Genomic DNA, 17,604 nt, shown 5'->3' on the forward strand with positions numbered 1-17,604 from the left:
AGAGGAAGTAAAGTTATCAAATAAGAAGTGAGCAAATGAGAGTGACAACAAAGCCAACCAATAGTATGCAATGGGTGGGCTAAAAGCCCACTGTACGTTTTTGGTAAGGTCCACAAGAGGCTTTCACCTACAGACAGCTAAACTCTGTCTCATAGGTGAGACCTAACAATATAACTAAGTTAGAAAAAGTTTGAAATGGAACACAAACGGCATTAGATTCAAATATGGGGCATTAAGAGAATCTAATGTAATTGTTTTACGAGAAACTCGATTTGCTAAAGAAAAGTGGTTTAATGAAATCAGCACATCTGGGGCCGTATTATGCATTGTGATTGTGTGCCCCCGTCTCAACTTTTAAAAGGTGCACCAAGCGCAAACAATCACAATGCGCCCTATTATGATGTATACGCTGCCCCAGGGCAGATTCTCCGTGTTTTCACAGTGCAGGCGGCACCCTCTTGCACTTTTACAGGGTAATAGAGGTCAGTGACTGCACCCACCTGTAAGGGGATGTCTGGAGGGTCCATGGGACCTTTAACCCCTGCAGAGGGCTGCTCTCAGGAGGCGCACTGACTGTGTGCCACTTTTTAAGTGGCATACTGTCAGTGCACCTCCTGAAGGCTTCTTTGACTGTGCGCCTGCTTCTGTAATATGGCACAGGCACAGTGTCAAAAGAATTCCCTCATTTGCATAGGGCACGCCCCTATGCAAATGAGGGAACACCCTCTGAAGGTAGCGCTCGTGCTTTAGGTGCGCCAGTGCTATCCGTATAATAGAAGGGGACACACAAGCGTCTGCACCCCCTTCTATGATACCAAAGTGCCCCGGGGCACGCAAAGTGAGCGCAAATGCCCATTACGCCCCTATGGCACATATTGTAATGCGGCCCCTGGAAGTCGGACTACATTCTGAAGGGTCACTGTAAGTAGTTTATTCCTTCACTTGCACTTACTGATAAATCACCTAAAGCCCAGTCTCTCTGCTCAGCCCCACATCTCCACCTCCCCAACTGAAAGTGTGGGAGACCCCACACTTAGCAACAGAACAAACCTACATCACAGGAGCAGCTGGAAGAGGGAGGCACAACGACGAATACAAGAATGAGGCCACATGCCAAGATTACATAATATTCACATCCCTGTAGCGATACATCAGACTCATGTAACCAAAACCATACACGAAATTACCAAACATCTGTCGCAAAATCATATCCAGGCCATCACTAATGAAATGGTCTTCACCGCCATCCCAGAAAGCAAAACCACCACCCCTAAACAAGTACCAGAAAAGTAGCCTAGAGCAAAAAAAGTCGTTATAGGCAGCGGGAACATTAATACGGGACACCAGTCGTGTGACTCCTCCGTATTGTCCAGCATTTTACGGTTCTTCTATTAGCTTTGTGAGTGTGTGTTGTGCATGTGTGTCTGTTGATGTGTTCTTTCTAGACTGCTTCCAGGTCACTACATCCCCAGCTGCTGCAACGGTTCTCTTCTGTTTGAGCTCTTACAGAAGTACATTATGAACCTTGACCACCTTGGCTATACTGGCACAAAGACGCAGTCCACATCGGCCTGTAGGGCCAGCCCTTCTGACATTGTGGTAATCCAGGCATCACCAGGGTTGACTTAGTCTGGGTCTTTCTTGTGTCTCGGTGCGTCTCTTCTGTCTCTGGCAACGTAAAGCGATGGCGTATGTGATGGAGCAGTGCTGCATTGACTGTCTTACCTTCTCACCACCAGGGTACCTAAGGCTGAGGGTCACTCCCCCTGCCATCCCTCTACCTAGGCTGTGCATCTCACTCCTGTCTGCAAGCTGAGGACTTTCTCCTCTCTCAGGTGGGAACACCTTCTACCCTCCCCAGCAGCAGCTTTGGGAACCAGCCCTGAGGGGAAGCGCCTTTGCAGGCAGCCCGCTAGACTGGACATACTAACATTTGAAGGATGTCAAGAATGAATGTGCTATGAATTCCTTTAGAAAGAACATTTATTTTATCCATCCTCTCCTAAGCGTACTTTAATATTAACCCTAAATCTTCCCTAACCTGTACGAGCCACCAGGGTCTGGGATATGTTGTTATGTTATGTGGCTGTTGCGCCATAGAAGTTCCAAAAATAAATAAGTAAATAAATAAATAAATATGTGAATTTGTAGAGCCCAGCTAATCACCCGTTAGGGTTTTCAGTGAGGGTATTCCGGCACTGATCAGCTTTCTGATCGCCTGTGATCCCACGGATCTATCAAACTTCCTCCCGTTGCCTCTGTCATCTGAGGGTGTTAGTAGGGTTTGAATTCACGCGAAACGTGCTAAAGTTGCACAGTTCCGTCTTTCACAGTAAAATGATCGCCAGGCTGCAGCAATTAGGATCACACCTAAAGGATGACCAGCTAGAACCAGCCATCTTAACCCTCGTCAGCAGTTGCAGCAGTGGTCTCTCCTAAGGCAGCCATTGCACTGTTTTGGCCATAACTCGCTCTAGGCCATAGTTAGGTTAGAACCCAGACGCGACTAAACAGACTCCTGGCCGAGCTCACCAGAAGTGTGCCCTCAACCCCTCGCGTGACTTCTGCTTCCAACTGCTTCTCAATCAGCAGCTCACTTCCAACTGCAACTATCTAGTCTGAACTGGCTCTTGCCAGACTGACGGAATCTCAAAATGGCGGCCGCCCTCCCAGTCAGGTGAAGTTCAAATCGGAACTTTTGGTCATATAAACATGCATTGCCTGTGAATCTTTACATGGCTAAAAAAACACCTCTTCTTCTTTTTAACTGCCCCATGGGACATTTGGAGCCATTTAGCATATTTATAACTTATTGGCAATTTTAGGAAGCCACCCTGCAGGCCCCACCAACAAAGCATACCATAGCCTTTGTGTGATTGTCATTTTTTACATTACAGAATTCCTGGACATTATATCATGCTGTGTTTGAGAATAATAATAGATCCTAAATTCATTTTATGTGCAGCCCCGCTCAAGGGTGGTACATATGCACCTTGTGGCATTCCCCGACGGGTTGTGGAATGGCCAAAGGCTGTGCATAGTGAGGGATGTGCACCCTCAGGAAGGGTGTGTGCAGGGCCCGGCCGTAGGCCAGTGCCGTCTTAACGCATGGGCAGTTGCCCAGGGGACCCACGCGCATGGGGGCCCCATGGAGACCAGAATTTAACTCTAATTTTCAGTTAAACATTTGTATTCCTGTGAGTGGTTGTGTAGGCAGGTCCCAGTGCACTGCTTTGCCTGGGGGCCTATAATGCTCTTAAGACGGTCCTACCATAGGCTAGATCCTGCAACCAAAACCCGTCAGTTATTAATAAATGACGTCATGTCTTGCAGTAGGGTGACCATCTGGCTCCATGGTACAAGGGCTTCCTGTTTACCAACCAGCCTGTCATTTATCAGTTTATTCTGGCCCCGGAAGTCTTGTACTAATCCATCTGAAATCAATGATTTGGATAAAGAAAATGCTGGGCCTGGACAGATTGTGTCTTTATAACAAGGAGGTATATGGTAACCCTACTTAAAGCAGGCCACGTGACTTGTGTGTCATACAAGACATAGCTCTGCGGTGTAGGCCGCTTCATATTCCCTCCAGGATGTACATGGTACATACCAGACACCCAGGAAAGATCCTTTAAAAATGCCCTTGCCTGCATGAAGTCTACAGAATCACACACTGAAACAATGGCCAGAAGAACCACACAGTGACGGTGCTTCTCAATTAAAGGCACTATCCAAGAAAATGCCCCCTATAGGAAAGAGGAATGTAATGCACCTTTCTCTTAAAGAGACAGGCGCCGCACTATAGGACGGTTTATGTTCTATTGTCTGGGGCTGCAGTTATCAATGCCAGCCCCTTGGGGTCACTTGACTGGAATGTTTGCAAGCCCATAGTCCAGTCCATGTCCAGTGCCCACTGTGAGCAGGCTGGTGACAGGCTAGTGTGAGGGTTTGTAATGCTTTCTTAAAGACCCCTGTGACTTAGGAGCCACCATGACTTCGTACGGACCCACAAAATGACAACTGACGGAATGTCACTCATGTTTGTCACAGCCAAAGTTGAATACTTTAGCGCTGTGACCAAATGGAGGTGCCACACATTTTTTGAATAATACAAATCAGATGGTATCGCCCTGGAGAAATACCCAGAGGTTAGACAGGACTGTCTCAACCCACTGAGCAAAATTCTTGGTTACCTCACATGGCAGCATGTCACTCCCATTTTGTCTGTGAAGCTCTTCTCAGACTGTTCACAGGCAAGACCAGATGGGCTACTTGGGCATCCTGGCATTTACCACCTGGCTGATGAAGTGTGATACCCCAAAACCGGTCACAGGATGCTTGTTTCCGGTCCAGGGAGGACCTGGCCTGGCAGTTTTTGCTGGACTGTTCTCATGAGGAACAGGGTCAAGACCGATTTGCATATGACTGGGTCCAAACTGGGGTGGGGTGGTGAGCAAAAGAACGATGGATTCAACCCCGATCTGTTACTGGGGGTGAGTTACTCTACGTCATTTCAGAGTTTGTGAAAATGCTGTGACAACCTCCCCCCTCCCCCCTTGTAAAATGATGTTGGATTAGCCTCTACTTGTTAGTTCACGGGGGCACAATTGCATAAACCCTGTTACTATCCTGTTGTACACACACAATCGCTGTTCCCCCCTCGAAGTCTAAAGTTTATCTTCAGGCTCCTGAAAAGAGGAAGTGCTTTTGCCTCACACTGACGACGTGCTGGGACAGAGGTCACAGCACTGTGAACAGGAAACGCATAGCAATAAAGGAAGTGACATCAAAAGCAGAACAGGAGGAGCTTTCAAGGAAGTGCAAGATGACAAGGCGGGACAAGAGGACAGGAAAGGCCACAGCCCCTCTTGTGCTTATATCTTCACGCGACAGCGCGTGCAGTAACGACCCATGCCAACACTACACAGGTAGAGGCGCAGAATACAACAATCAGAAGGCCTTCCACGAAGAGATGTATTTATGACACCATCCAAAGCACTTTTCCCATCAATACATGAACACTTTCAGCGAATTTTGGGTTAAAAAATCGCATTTCTTGAGTTAGCCAAAGTCACAATGCAAACATATTCTGAATTTAGCACTAAAAGTGCCTGTCTGTCACAATCCAGCTGCTTGTAAACCAGTTAAATATCTAAATAGAATAGCAGATATAATTAGGTACTTGGTGAATAAAAGCCCCTCCCCTTTTAATATTCAACATACTGGAACAGAATAAAGTGCACTGGGGTGGTGACTACCTTGCGTTGAGATGGCATTGTAATACTGTGTGAGGCAGTCTAGTGTTAGGGGGCGGAGCTAAGGGAGGAACAGGAGGAGTCCAGGGGACGAGGAAAGGGCAGTTGGAATAGGGACGAGGTACTGAACAGAATGGAAAAATAAAGCTCCTTTATACGAATATAGTGTCCGTCCTTTATTACAATAGGAAGACACTACAGCTGGCGACGAGGGTGGGATGATCGCACTGCGTGGCTGAGCACATCCCAGGAGCTGTGACCCGTCCAGTGAGGCACGCGTGTGAGGTCGCTGTCGCGACGAGTGTGCCCTGAGCGAGTGCCGCGGCGGAATCTGAAGCCGCCAGCCTCGCATAATCTGCGCCAAAGCTCCGTGGTCAGGAAGCCACATGGAGCGGATCTGCGAGGGCGGTGTCGTGCGCCGATAAGCCCTGGGTGTTGGAGAATCCACGTGGAGCGGAGCTCGCCCTGCGTGTGGGGGCTGGGAGTGCATTGTCTGCCTGCCTACCGGGAGCCCAACCCGGCGGCGGAAGAACCCGAGCTTGCCCCGCGTGTGGGGGCTGGGAGCGCGTTGTCTGCCTGCCTACCGGGAGCCCAACCCGGCGGCGGAAGAATCAGAGCTCGCCCCGCGTGTGGGGGCTAGAGCGTCGTGCCTGTTTGCCTACCGGGAGCCCACCCCGGCGGCGAAAGAATTGGAGCTCGCCCCACGTGTGGGGTTGGAGCCTCTTGCCTGTTTGCCCACCGGGAGCCCACCCCGGCGGCATAAGAAACAGAAAGGAAAAGCACAAAAGAAAATTGCTGCCTTACCTGGAGCGATGTTCTGAAAATGACCACTGGCTGCAACCGACAGTGAGTAGTAGCGAGAGCGCCGATGAATGTGGTGTCTCCGGTGAAAGGAGAAGAAAGAATGGCCAAGTCTCGTTGAAAATGAGGATTTCCACAGCGGCGGCCATGTTGGAGTCAGGCACTCTGCTCCCATCCCATGTTAAAGATACTGAGCGGCCATTTTGAAGTCAGGCAGTAGCAAAAGTCAGCAAACACAAGCAAATACAAGAGATAGAGTCAGAGAAAATTCAACAAGCTAAAGCAAATGCAAATTCCGAATATAATAATCACGGGCACATGCAAGGTTTAAATACAACCAGCGCTAGGAAAAGCAACTCCTGAATGCACCAAGCACTGGCAAGTACATGAACTACAGCACAACAAGCCCAAGCAAATACCAGAAACAAGCGAAGACTACGCTGAATACAGACAAGCACATGCAAATTTCAAGAGTAAACAAGCACATGCATTGCAATCATCTGAAGTCAACAAGCACGAGCCGATACAAGACTGAACTAAACAAGCACAAGCCCATGCAAGCTTCGAATGTAAACAAGCACAAGCAAATACAAACCATAAATGTGGACAATCACATGCAAATTTCAAGAGTAAACAAGCACAAGCAAATGCAAATCTCGAATGCGACAAGCACGAGCCAATGCAGATCCCGAACGTAACGAGTACAAGCAAAGGTAAGTCCTAAAGTAAACCTTCAGCACCATGTGAAGATAAATAATTGAAACTAAAGGAACCTGAAAAAATAAATGATCTAGAAGCCTGAGTAAACAAGTATACAGGAAGCTGTCCCTCTCACCAACTAACTGACTGGTAACCTGCATTAATCTTGACAAGAACCGCAAGAGCCCCGCATCTGGTGGATGGAATACAGTGGTCACCCGTGAGTGAATCCTCCCAAAGTTCAAGGAATACAACTACCCGCAAGATCTCGACCAAAGAGGGTCAGACAATAATATGGAAAGCCAAGTGAACAATCCTGTGACATCAACATACTGCTATTTACCTTCAACATGTCGGTGGGAAAAGAAACACAAAGATCCAATCCCTGCATTGAAGTGCCACCCCCAGTGACACAGACCAGCAACCAGAGTTTGGGTCCCAGATGGAACCGGTGGCTGGAATCACTGGATGCCTTTCTTGAAGCAACCGGAAAGAGCGAAGAGATGGCAAATGTTTAAGCTTACTACTTCAACTGGTGGGCCATGAAGGCCGACGCATAATCAGAACATTCTCTGCAAAGGACACAGAAACTTATGGAAAACTCAAAAAGGCACTACGCGCTCGTTTCAACGCAAAGACGAACATGGCTCATGAACGCATCAATTTCAACGCAGCCCGGCAGGAGCCAGGGGAATCATTACCAAACTTCATAACAGGGTTACAAACTTTGGTACAGTGCTGCCAATTCAATACTTTCACAAATGAAGAAGCAATTCGACTCCGGATAATCGAGGGCTGTTCAAGACCAGACACAAGGCACAAAATCCTTCAAAGGCAGTTCTTGCTAAAGGAAATCATTAGGAGGGCTGAAGCTGGAGAGTGGGACAAAGCCAGGGGAGTATCAAGAGAACTGCGCCCCGTGCAAGAAACTAAGACAAGAAAAGGGAGACATTTCTCATGTCAGAGCATAAAGCTCCAGAAACCAAGAACACTAGAAAGAGGGAGGGCAAAGGCAAGCCAAAGACAGGACATCATGAGAAACAAAGTGACATGAAACACTCAGATTTATCCATACGCAAGACAACGGCGGAGGGCCGACAAAAGACCAGGACGATCCAGGGCCATGACAGTTTATCGGATACAACCTCAAGGAAACTTTCAACATTCGTCACAAACTATTCTGAAGCAGCATCAAGTGGGACAGACCAAATAAATGGAACAGCTGACAGCCTGCTCAACCAGTGTGAAGGTCAATCCTGGAAACTGGTACACAAACACATCCGAGTGACCCATTGTTCATTAAACTTTGTGGACGAGTCTGAAGAAGCATCAAGCCATGGGAACAGTGCACCCAACAAGCAAAAAGAAGAAACAAATCGCATAAGACAGGGTGACTCACTCAGACGTCAGAAAGGGACAGGCAAACACACTCACAATACCCGTGACAATGATGGAACTGAGAGGAGACAAGTAACGTCATGCGAGTGTGGCAACGACAAAAGGCTGTGGGATCGAACAAAAGAAATAAACGCATGGCTGTCGGATAATCTTTCCCCTGAAGCAGCTCGGAAGACATGTCAAGAGATGTACCCCAAGAAATGTCCCAAAGACAGCTCCGACTCTAAGAGCAGTTCGTCACGGCTTACCAGTTCGAGAAATGGATTAATCAAAACATACTTGAAAGAATGGTCCCAAAGGAAATCGGCAAGAGACGCCCCTGATTCAGAAGGAATGTCGGTACGATCACTCGGGTCAACAGAATCAAGTTCACGACAACGCCCATGCTATCGATCATCTGAACGCACATTGGAGTTAGAGAATGTTCTACCCGTCCAACGCAACATATCTCACACCGATGGCTCGGAATATTCGATCACCCCATCAAGCAACTTGTCCTGTCTGTTGAAGCCATATCCAGACCTGAGTAGGGTACCGTCATCCCTGACGGGGTCTGCGAGGCTGACTCCAAGGGTTTTCAGAAGAAAAACAAACATATGGGACACTACACACTGGTTTGGGAAAGAACTGTCTCATCACGAAGGCAAAATATGCTGACAAAGATAGATCCTCATCAAGAAGACAAGAGGGGACAAGAGCGGAACATGCACATACCCGGGTGGTCAAAGAGTTCAAAAATCCCAAGTGCGAGTGGGAGTGGGCAAGACAGATAGAGCCAGCAAATGAGTCCCAGAACCGAACCAGGACAAGCAGTTCAGATAATGCCTTGCTGTGAGACATGCCGGAGTGTGAAAACGAGGACATTGTTGCTCCTGACCAAAAGACCAAAGAAGCGAACCTGCAAGCCGATGCTCGGAAAAACAAGTGCCACAAAGGAAGACCGACTGTTACTACCAAGCCGAGCCATTAGCAGTCACACTGCAAGAAGGAACCGTGCTAACTACATAATTGGCAAATAAGAGGTTCACGTGCAATGTCTCGCACTTGCAAAGGTGCGCACCCGTGGGCAAGGACATCCTTGCGAAGACAACAGAAAGATCGACCAAAGACAGGCCCATCACTGACTCTACATTATTGATGTTTGAAGAACAGACTGAATCTGAGATCATACCTCGAGACGTATTTCTGCGGCCCGAACAGACTGTCCGCCGACTTGTGCGGCTGATTGACGAATTACGAACACTGTGGAAATCAAGTCCATTTTGTCAAGAAAGGGGGAGATGTAATATTGTGTGAGGCAGTCTAGTGTTTGGGGGGCGGAGCTAAGGAAGGAACAGGAGGAGTCCAGGGGACGAGGAAAAGGCAGTTGGAATAGGGACGAGGTACTGAACAGAATGCAAAAATAAAGCTCCTTTATACGAATATAGTGTCTGTCCTTTATTACAATAGGAAGACACTACAGGCATCTAGCAGAAAAACCTGAGTGCATCTTTTCTACTTTAAGATGGAGTATTACAGTAATTGCCTTGATCTTGCTCAACACTTCTGTCTATCTGTAAAATTATCTGTCCCCCCACCCCCCCACCAGTCAGAACACTATAGAGAAAGGCTTCACCGGTGAAACCGAGGGCGAACTCCATTTTGTGAAAAGGCGCTAGATTAGTGAGTAAAATACACCAAACGAACGGTTCTGTGAGTAACTCTGGTAGCGTGTTATGAGTGCCTTCTATTTTCCTCCATTCTTTGAGTACACAACAAAACCACAATGCAACGCAGCATAAATGTCTCAAATCAAAGCTGCCATGCTTGAGTTCTGATGTGATAATTTCTCTTTGTGAAGAGTTGCTGGGAACGTTTTAGAGGGAGCGACTTTTGTCCACAAAATGCTTTTTATGAAGAGTGCTATGTGAGTGGGGAAGCTATAATATGAAGTAGGCAGCCATTTATATTGGTATATATATATATATATATATATATATATATATATATATATATATATATATTCAAGAACAAAGGCAAAAACGCGGCACTCTTCTTCACACAGTAGATTTATTTTAGGTCTCAAGCAAAAACTCCTACGCGTTTCGAACAAACGTTCTTGGTCACGGCAGTGTTCTACAAAAGTCCCTTTTCTCTTTCCACAATTTATACTTTTCACTTAATCATACAAAGTGATGGATTATGGGCCTTGTAGTTTTTTCATTAAACGTGTGTTTTTTCAAAAGTAAAGTGCATTCAAAAAAGGTTACTGTGTGGGTAACATTTCTGTTTGAGAAACATTTTAACATAAATCTCCTGACTAAAAGTATGTGCAATTATTCACTTGTCCAATTATAGTCCTTTTGGTGCTTTATCAATAAACACTATTCTCATGGACTTTTCAGCATATAACATTTTAGTTATAGTTCGTTAGACGGGCTAAGTGCCCTATGACCCACATTGTAACCCAGTAAATTAAACGTTAAGGCCTGATTAACTATTTACATCACACAGAAAGATTATATCAAAGTCAGTAATTTGAGTCTTTATAGGTGTACATGCATTTCCTCGTCTGCATTCAAACCTCTCGGCTGTTTTGTTTTGAACTTGATTATAAGTTTCGACTCCAATCGTCTCAGTTTTAAGAGTCTGTCACCCCCTCTCTCTTGGGTGGGGATGGATGCTAATCCCAAAAACTTGATGTCTTGCCAAGTTTTGCCAGTGTGTGTTTTCAGATGTTTGGACATGGCATAGGTATTGTCGTTGTTTTGTATTGCCCTGATATGTTCTAAGATTCTTTTCTTCAAGGGGCATTTGGTACTTCCTATGTACTCTTTTCCACATTGGCATCTGAGCATGTAAACCACAAAAGAAGATTCACATGTTATTTTTGTTTTGATTATGAAGTCTTTTCCCGACAGGTCTGAAAGGACCGTTGTATTTTGTCCTATTTTGCATGCTTTGCACGTCTTGCATTTCGTAAAGCCATTATTCCTTTTTTGGAGCCAGTCTTTTTGTTTTGTCTGCGAAAAATGGCTATGTACCAAATGGTCTGAGAGATTTGGCGCTCTCCGATATGTGACTAAAGGGCCAGTTCCAATGTCACTGCCTATGTCTGGATCTTTCATTAAGATATGCCAGTATTTGGCAAGAATTTTTTGAATTTTGTAACTTTCTCTGTTATATGTTGCAATCATTCTTGGTCTTTCCTCATTTTCTTTTGTTTGATTGCTTTTTGTTGGCTGTGCAGTCTTTTCCGAGTCAGTGGATGTTTTGTCCTGGTTTAATGTTTCCAATCTTGTTTTTATTTTGGCTTTGTCTTCCCCTATGGTTATATCTCTGTGTTTGTAACCTCTTTCAAGAAATCGATTTCTTGTATCATTGAAATTTTTCTCCGTTTCTTGTTCAGTTGAACAGTTTCTTCTCATACGGAGGAATTCACCGTAAGGTATACTTTTAACCAGTTTTTGGGGGTGGAAACTCAATCCATGCAGGATGCTGTTTGTTGCAGTCTTTTTTCTGTGGGTGGTTGTCTCAATTTTGTTGTCATGTATGAACACTTTAATATCCAGAAATTCAATTTCTTTTGGACTGATATTATAGGTAAACTTCAATCCAACATCGTTTGTATTGAGGATTTCAAAGAAGGTTTCAAATTCAGATGTACTGCCTTTCCACAGTAAAAACAGGTCATCTATAAACCGCACCCAAAGTGCTACTTTAGCCATATGCTGGTCGTTTTCTTCTCTCCAAGCTAAAGACAAAGCCAAAATAACTGTACATACACCTTTAACAAAATTGAACTTTTTGAACCTTTCTGTAACCTCCCGCCGACCATGAACAATTTTAACTTGATTTCTCCCCTAATTAATTTTTCACTACCTTACCCATTATTGTCACTTGATTTAAAGCTCACGTGAGAAACTGGCTGCTGTTCCACTGCATATTAACATGCCCACCAGAGGGCAGTATTTTTGGCAAGAGAATGGGAACCGGTTAGCTAGAACCCAAGTATGGGGACAAATGTGTTCTGCTTATACACTGTTTTGTTGCTTGATTAATGTGACCAATAGGAAATGCCATGACTCACTAACACCGTATAAATCCCTAAGGGCACAGCACAGTGTTCAGAATAACCTAGCCACAATGAAAGTAAATGGCGACCACAAAGCAGCAATCTGCAGACTAAGCCCACTGGAGGGCGGGATTCGAGCACTATTGGGTTCTCTATGGCTTCCCCTTACAAAATTGCATTTAGGATGAAATTGTTATTTTACGCTAAAATGTTAAAATGGACAAATGTGGACAGCATGCTACACAAAAATGAGGAAAGTTAATGGTAATGCATCCCCAGGTACTTGCTGGCGAAAATGTTTAAAATAACTATACTAGTGCCATGAAGGTAATTCATAGACTACCAGTCCCAGAACACCCAGAATTAATGGGCGGGATCTAGAGACCGAGGGGGTGTAACTTCAATGTTTTGCTTGTTTCATAAAACTGTGAGCCTCACATACCAAACTGACCGTGATCAAGACAGCGGACGCTGTCGAAACGCGTTGGTTGCTTTTTGTTGTTTGAACCCCCCACATGGATTGATGGAAATAAATCTTGAATTTTCACTGATACAAGCGTTTTAGAGCCGTCTTTTCAGCAACTCCACTCCTCCCCGGGACCGGGGAAAACCTGTTGCAAATTATATATATATATATATATATATATTTAAAGGTATAAGTAGTTAAAAAAATCTCTGCCTAAAAACAACACGTAAATAAAAGGCATTGTCATTTACAATGCCAATAGCTCAAACTCTCATAAATGCGAGACCTATTGCATTGCAAATGCTTGTTTATCTGTGCGGAGGGGCGGTGGGGGGTATACTGCCTCTTGGGAAAAGCCCTTTTCCTATGGTGGGTGGTGATCCGTTCTCCTTCCCATCCTGGAAGTGGAGTTATTCCAATTTCTAAACATTTCCAGGGAGCGAAGAGGCTGTTTTGACGTTTGGGAATGCCCTCAAATGTACATGTTTGTGGTCATTTACGAACCTGGAAGGCGACCCACGTCTTGTGATGCCCCCTTCCTACTCCTGCAGCGGACTCATGACTGCAGATTTCTCATCACTCCTGTCAGAAGAAAGACACAGCAATAAATCCAGAGATAAGGAATCCTGGAGGTGCAAAGGAGGTGTTTGATGCTGTAAACATGTGTTTACGCCTGAAAATTCCCTTCTAAAAAGGGTCCCTCGTGGTGAGCACTAGGCCCATGTTCCATCCAGGGGGCACAGGCCTCAGCTGCTTAGACACCCTTTGGGGTGATTAGTGCGCAATACAAACCAATATAACGTAGCATAGCACACGACAACACAGCAGTCAAGTGCACCTTCTTTTGAACATAACCTGCAGAGCACTCATCCAAGTATGAAAGGAGGACTCCAAGAACCGCTGTGAGATTTTACAAGCACTTTCTCCTCAGTTGTAGCCATGGCCTGGGTCATCCATGGCCTGGGTCAGCCACGGCCTGGGTCAGCCACGGCCTGGTCAGACGTGGCCTGGGTCAGACGTGGCCTGGGTCAGACGTGGCCTGGGTCAGCCACGGCCTGGGTCAGACGTGGCCTGGGTCAGACGTGGCCTGGGTCAACCACGGCCTGGGTCAACCACGGCCTGGGTCAGCCACGGGGGTCAGACGTGGCCTGGGTCAGACGTGGCCTGTGTCAGACGTGGCCTGGGTCAGCCACAGCCTGGGTCAGACGTGGCCTGGGTCAGACGTGGCCTGGGTCAGCCACGGCCTGGGTCAGCCACGGCCTGGGTCAGCCGCGGCCTGGGTCAGCCACGGCCTGGGTCAGCCACGGCCTGGGTCAGATGTGGCCTGGGTCAGACGTGGCCTGGGTCAGCCACGGCCTGGGTCAGCCACGGCCTGGGTCAGACGTGGCCTGGGTCAGACGTGGCCTGGGTCAGCCACGGCCTGGGTCAGCCACGGCCTGGGTCAGCCACGGCCTGGGTCAGCCACGGCCTGGGTCAGCCATGGCCTGGGTCAGCCACGGCCTGGGTCAGCCACGGCCTGGGTCATATGTGGCCTGGGTCAGACGTGGCCTGGGTCAGCCACGGCCTAGGTCAGCCACGGCCTGGGTCAGACGTGGCCTGGGTCAGACGTGGCCTGGGTCAGCCACGGCCTGTGTCAGCCACGGCCTGTGTCAGCCACGGCCTGGGTCAGACGTGGCCTGGGTCAGACGTGGCCTGGGTCAGACGTGGCCTGGGTCAGCCGCGGCCTGGGTCAGCCGAGGCCTGGGTCAGCCGAGGCCTGGGTCAGCCGAGGCCTGGGTCAGCCGAGGCCTGGGTCAGACGTGGCATGGGTCAGACGTGGCCTGGGTCAGCCGTGGCCTGGGTCAGCCGAGGCCTGGATCAGACGTGGCCTGGGTCAGCCGAGGCCTGGGTCAGCCGAGGCCTGGGTCAGCCGAGGCCTGGGTCAGCCGAGGCCTGGGTCTGCCGAGGCCTGGGTCTGCCGAGGCCTGGGTCAGACGTGGCCTGGGTCAGACGTGGCCTGGGTCAGACGTGGCCTGGGTCAGACGTGGCCTGGGTCAGACGTGGCCTGGGTCAGACACGGCCTGGGTCAGACACGGCCTGGGTCTCCTAGCTGGGGGAGGCCAGGCCTTGCTGTCTCTGCCGTCCTGGGTGACTAAACCCACTCTGCTAACACAGTCACTGGCACCATTTCCACCCCTGCTCAGGCGAATAAGTCGGATTAAAATGAGGTGAGACATTACAAGAAAATACAGAAACCAAAGTATGTGCCGAGAGCGTGGGAGGGGTGAGCAGCAGGGGTTTAAGGGATGGGCCAGTTTGGAGGGAAGGGAGGACTGTGACCACTTCTCTCCAGCTCAATAAAGTCATTGTGCCCAATCCTGGTCTTTTGTGTGCTAACCTAATGCATTCTGGGTGTTGTAGTCTTCATTTACTTCCATTGAACTAACTAGACTAACACAACTGAAAGCAGTGATTTGCAGCTGAAAAGTTCAGGGCTGAAGAGAGTGCACAAGGACCTGGAGTGAGGCGGTCATCGTCGCAGAATGGAGCGTAGTGACCCTTTCAAGCCCAGTAAGAGGTTGGTAGGGCTCTCACTGGAGGTAGGGGTCTCACTGGACTGGCTGAAAGTCAGTGTTAGGGTCTGTGGGCATTTGGCTGTGCTGTTATTGGCACCTGCCTGTGTATTGTGGTGCGCTTGGTTTTTACACATCTGGTTATTTTGATTTGCAGCAGTTGGCTCCTTCTATGGACTTTGGATCTGAGTGGTGGGCACCTGTGTACGTTTTTGAAGTGCAGTGGTTGGCTACTCTCGTAGTCTTGGACTCCACCGGTGTGTGCGCCCTCCTCTGGGGATGTTGGGGTATCTTCTTGTGCACGTTTGAAGGTCCTGAATCTAACAGTGCCTTGTGAATAGCCCTTCCTTTTAGGTACTTATGCCTGCTTGTGACTTTGGCTCTTTTGTAATTATGGAGCCTTTGGCTAGTCAAGCCCAGCAGCTAGCCACACCTAGTCGCTACTAATAGTTAGTAGCGAAGCCATTCGGCATCCCTGGGAGCTAGCACTCATGTTTAGGTCATGCTGTCTTATAGTTTGCGATACTCTGTAGCAAGTGATATGTTGTAGCTATCAATACCGTACAGCAGTACCTTGTAGCGATAACCTGTAACTAGCTGTGGCTAATAGGGGACAATACCTTGTGCGTCGTGATACTCTCTGGATAGCAGTATCTTGTACACAATACTCCCTAGACAACAATATCTTGTACACGGTACTCTCTAGATGGCAATATTTGCAGTAGACAGCAAGATCCGGTTCCTAGTTGGTTAAACCCACAGGCAGCAGCAATCAGTAGGCATTCATTCTTTGCAACTAGTGATGTCCTGTATGTAGAAATATCTTGTGGCTAGCAAGACTATGTACTTGATGAGACCTACTGGCGAGCAATGCCTTCTAGGTAACAATTTGCAACTTCTACTTCGTAGATAGCAATATCTTGTAGCTGAAATGCTTTATTACAAAGCAGTATTGTGTACCTACCTTGTAACGAGTGAAAACATATAAGTAGTGCTTACTTACATTAGCATAGCCTTGTAGCCAGCAGTACCTTCAAGCTGGTGTTACTTTGTTTCCAGCATTGTTTTGTAGTTAGTGATCACTTCTGGCTACAGATACCTTGTTTCTATCATTGTCTTGTAGCTTGCAATATCTTCTAGAGACACATTGTATCTAGCTCTGTATTGTAGTTAGTGATATCTTCTAGTGATAGCTGGTGGAGTGCTGTGGCTCACTGGTTAGAGGCGGCAGACCCGGAAGCAGATAACTGGCCCGGGACCAGGGTTCAATCCCCGACGCGGCAGGGTCGTGGACCAGGGTCAGCGGAATCGATAATTCTCGCCTCGGTGCCTACTCTAACCAGGGATCACACTCGGCAACTCTGGGCATTAAGCTTGCCTCATTTCTACAACGGCCCCCCACAGACGCCGGGGATGCCTGGTTTCACCTTGGAGATACCCAGAAGGGACCATCTCACAGGGAAAGCCAGGACCGGTCCCCCCGGTCTTCAGCGCCAGGACACCCCGAGATGGGGTAACAGTGCGCTTTACAAGTATCACCATCATAACCAGTGACACCTTGTATCTAGCATTGCCTTGAAGACACCAACCTCTTAATGCTCTGCGGTTCAACTAGTGCTTTCTTGAAGCTTCTGTATCAGCATATATTGATATGTGCCATTTCCAATCTTTGAGACTTTAACAAGTGGTTGACCTACGAGAGTACTTTACGTACCAGGGAAGAGTGCATAGTGTCTTCGTGTAGAGACAACACTCTGCAAGTTCAGAGTTGTCTCTGTTTTAATGGCCATATTTGACAATAACGAGCTTAATACAGAATTTATTAGGTAGGTATTGGTGATGACTAAATCCGGTAAAAAGAACCAACCCTGAGGAATTCCACCTGGTCTGGGCCTGGTTTTACATGATCGGTTCGTTGTGCTCCATTGGGTAAGAAGTCAACAAATGGAGGCTGAACCTTCCACGAGCCCCAGGTCAGGGAGGATCAACATTCCGTAAGAATGCGTTCTCCAGTTGAACCACCCCAGCCCCCACCTTTGACGGACTTTCTCTGGGGATGGCAAATGGCCGATGTGTGCTCCCCCTGCATGGTACAGCACTAGCATTAACATAGACTCCTGAAGAAGGCACTGAGGCACTTTCAGCCGAAGGGTAGCATACTGTAGGTTGGGTTTGTTTGGAAGGGTGTGGGTTATAGCATGGTGGAGTCAGCGGAGTTCGCTGAGTTTTACTCACTCCGATTGTTCCAGCAAAACTCTGCAAACTGCAGCATGCAACTCGCCAATGTTAAGTTGGCAATGCGAGCGAGAATTTAGTCCCCTAGACAGATTTTCGGGTACTAGAATGCCTTCCGGTGAGATTTCTCACCACTGGTGTTCG

General features: G+C 47.6%; 1 protein-coding gene across 2 annotated transcripts in view; it reads right to left on the reverse strand.

The window, feature by feature from the left end:
• Positions 1–17,604, reverse strand: part of LOC147663264 (rho-related GTP-binding protein RhoG) — a 112,968-nt gene that overhangs the window by 78,091 nt on the left and 17,273 nt on the right. The window contains exon 1 of one of the 2 annotated variants that reach the window (XM_086950571.1): positions 13,178–13,255. The exons of the other annotated variant lie outside the window; for it this stretch is intronic. The gene's annotated coding sequence lies outside the window, so the exon portion shown is untranslated. Of the gene's footprint in view, positions 1–13,177; positions 13,256–17,604 lie in introns of those variants that run through there. 2 annotated transcript variants of the gene reach the window in all.

This window comes from Lissotriton vulgaris, unplaced genomic scaffold (assembly GCF_964263255.1).
Source record: "Lissotriton vulgaris unplaced genomic scaffold, aLisVul1.2 SCAFFOLD_315, whole genome shotgun sequence".
NCBI lineage: Eukaryota > Metazoa > Chordata > Amphibia > Caudata > Salamandridae > Lissotriton > Lissotriton vulgaris.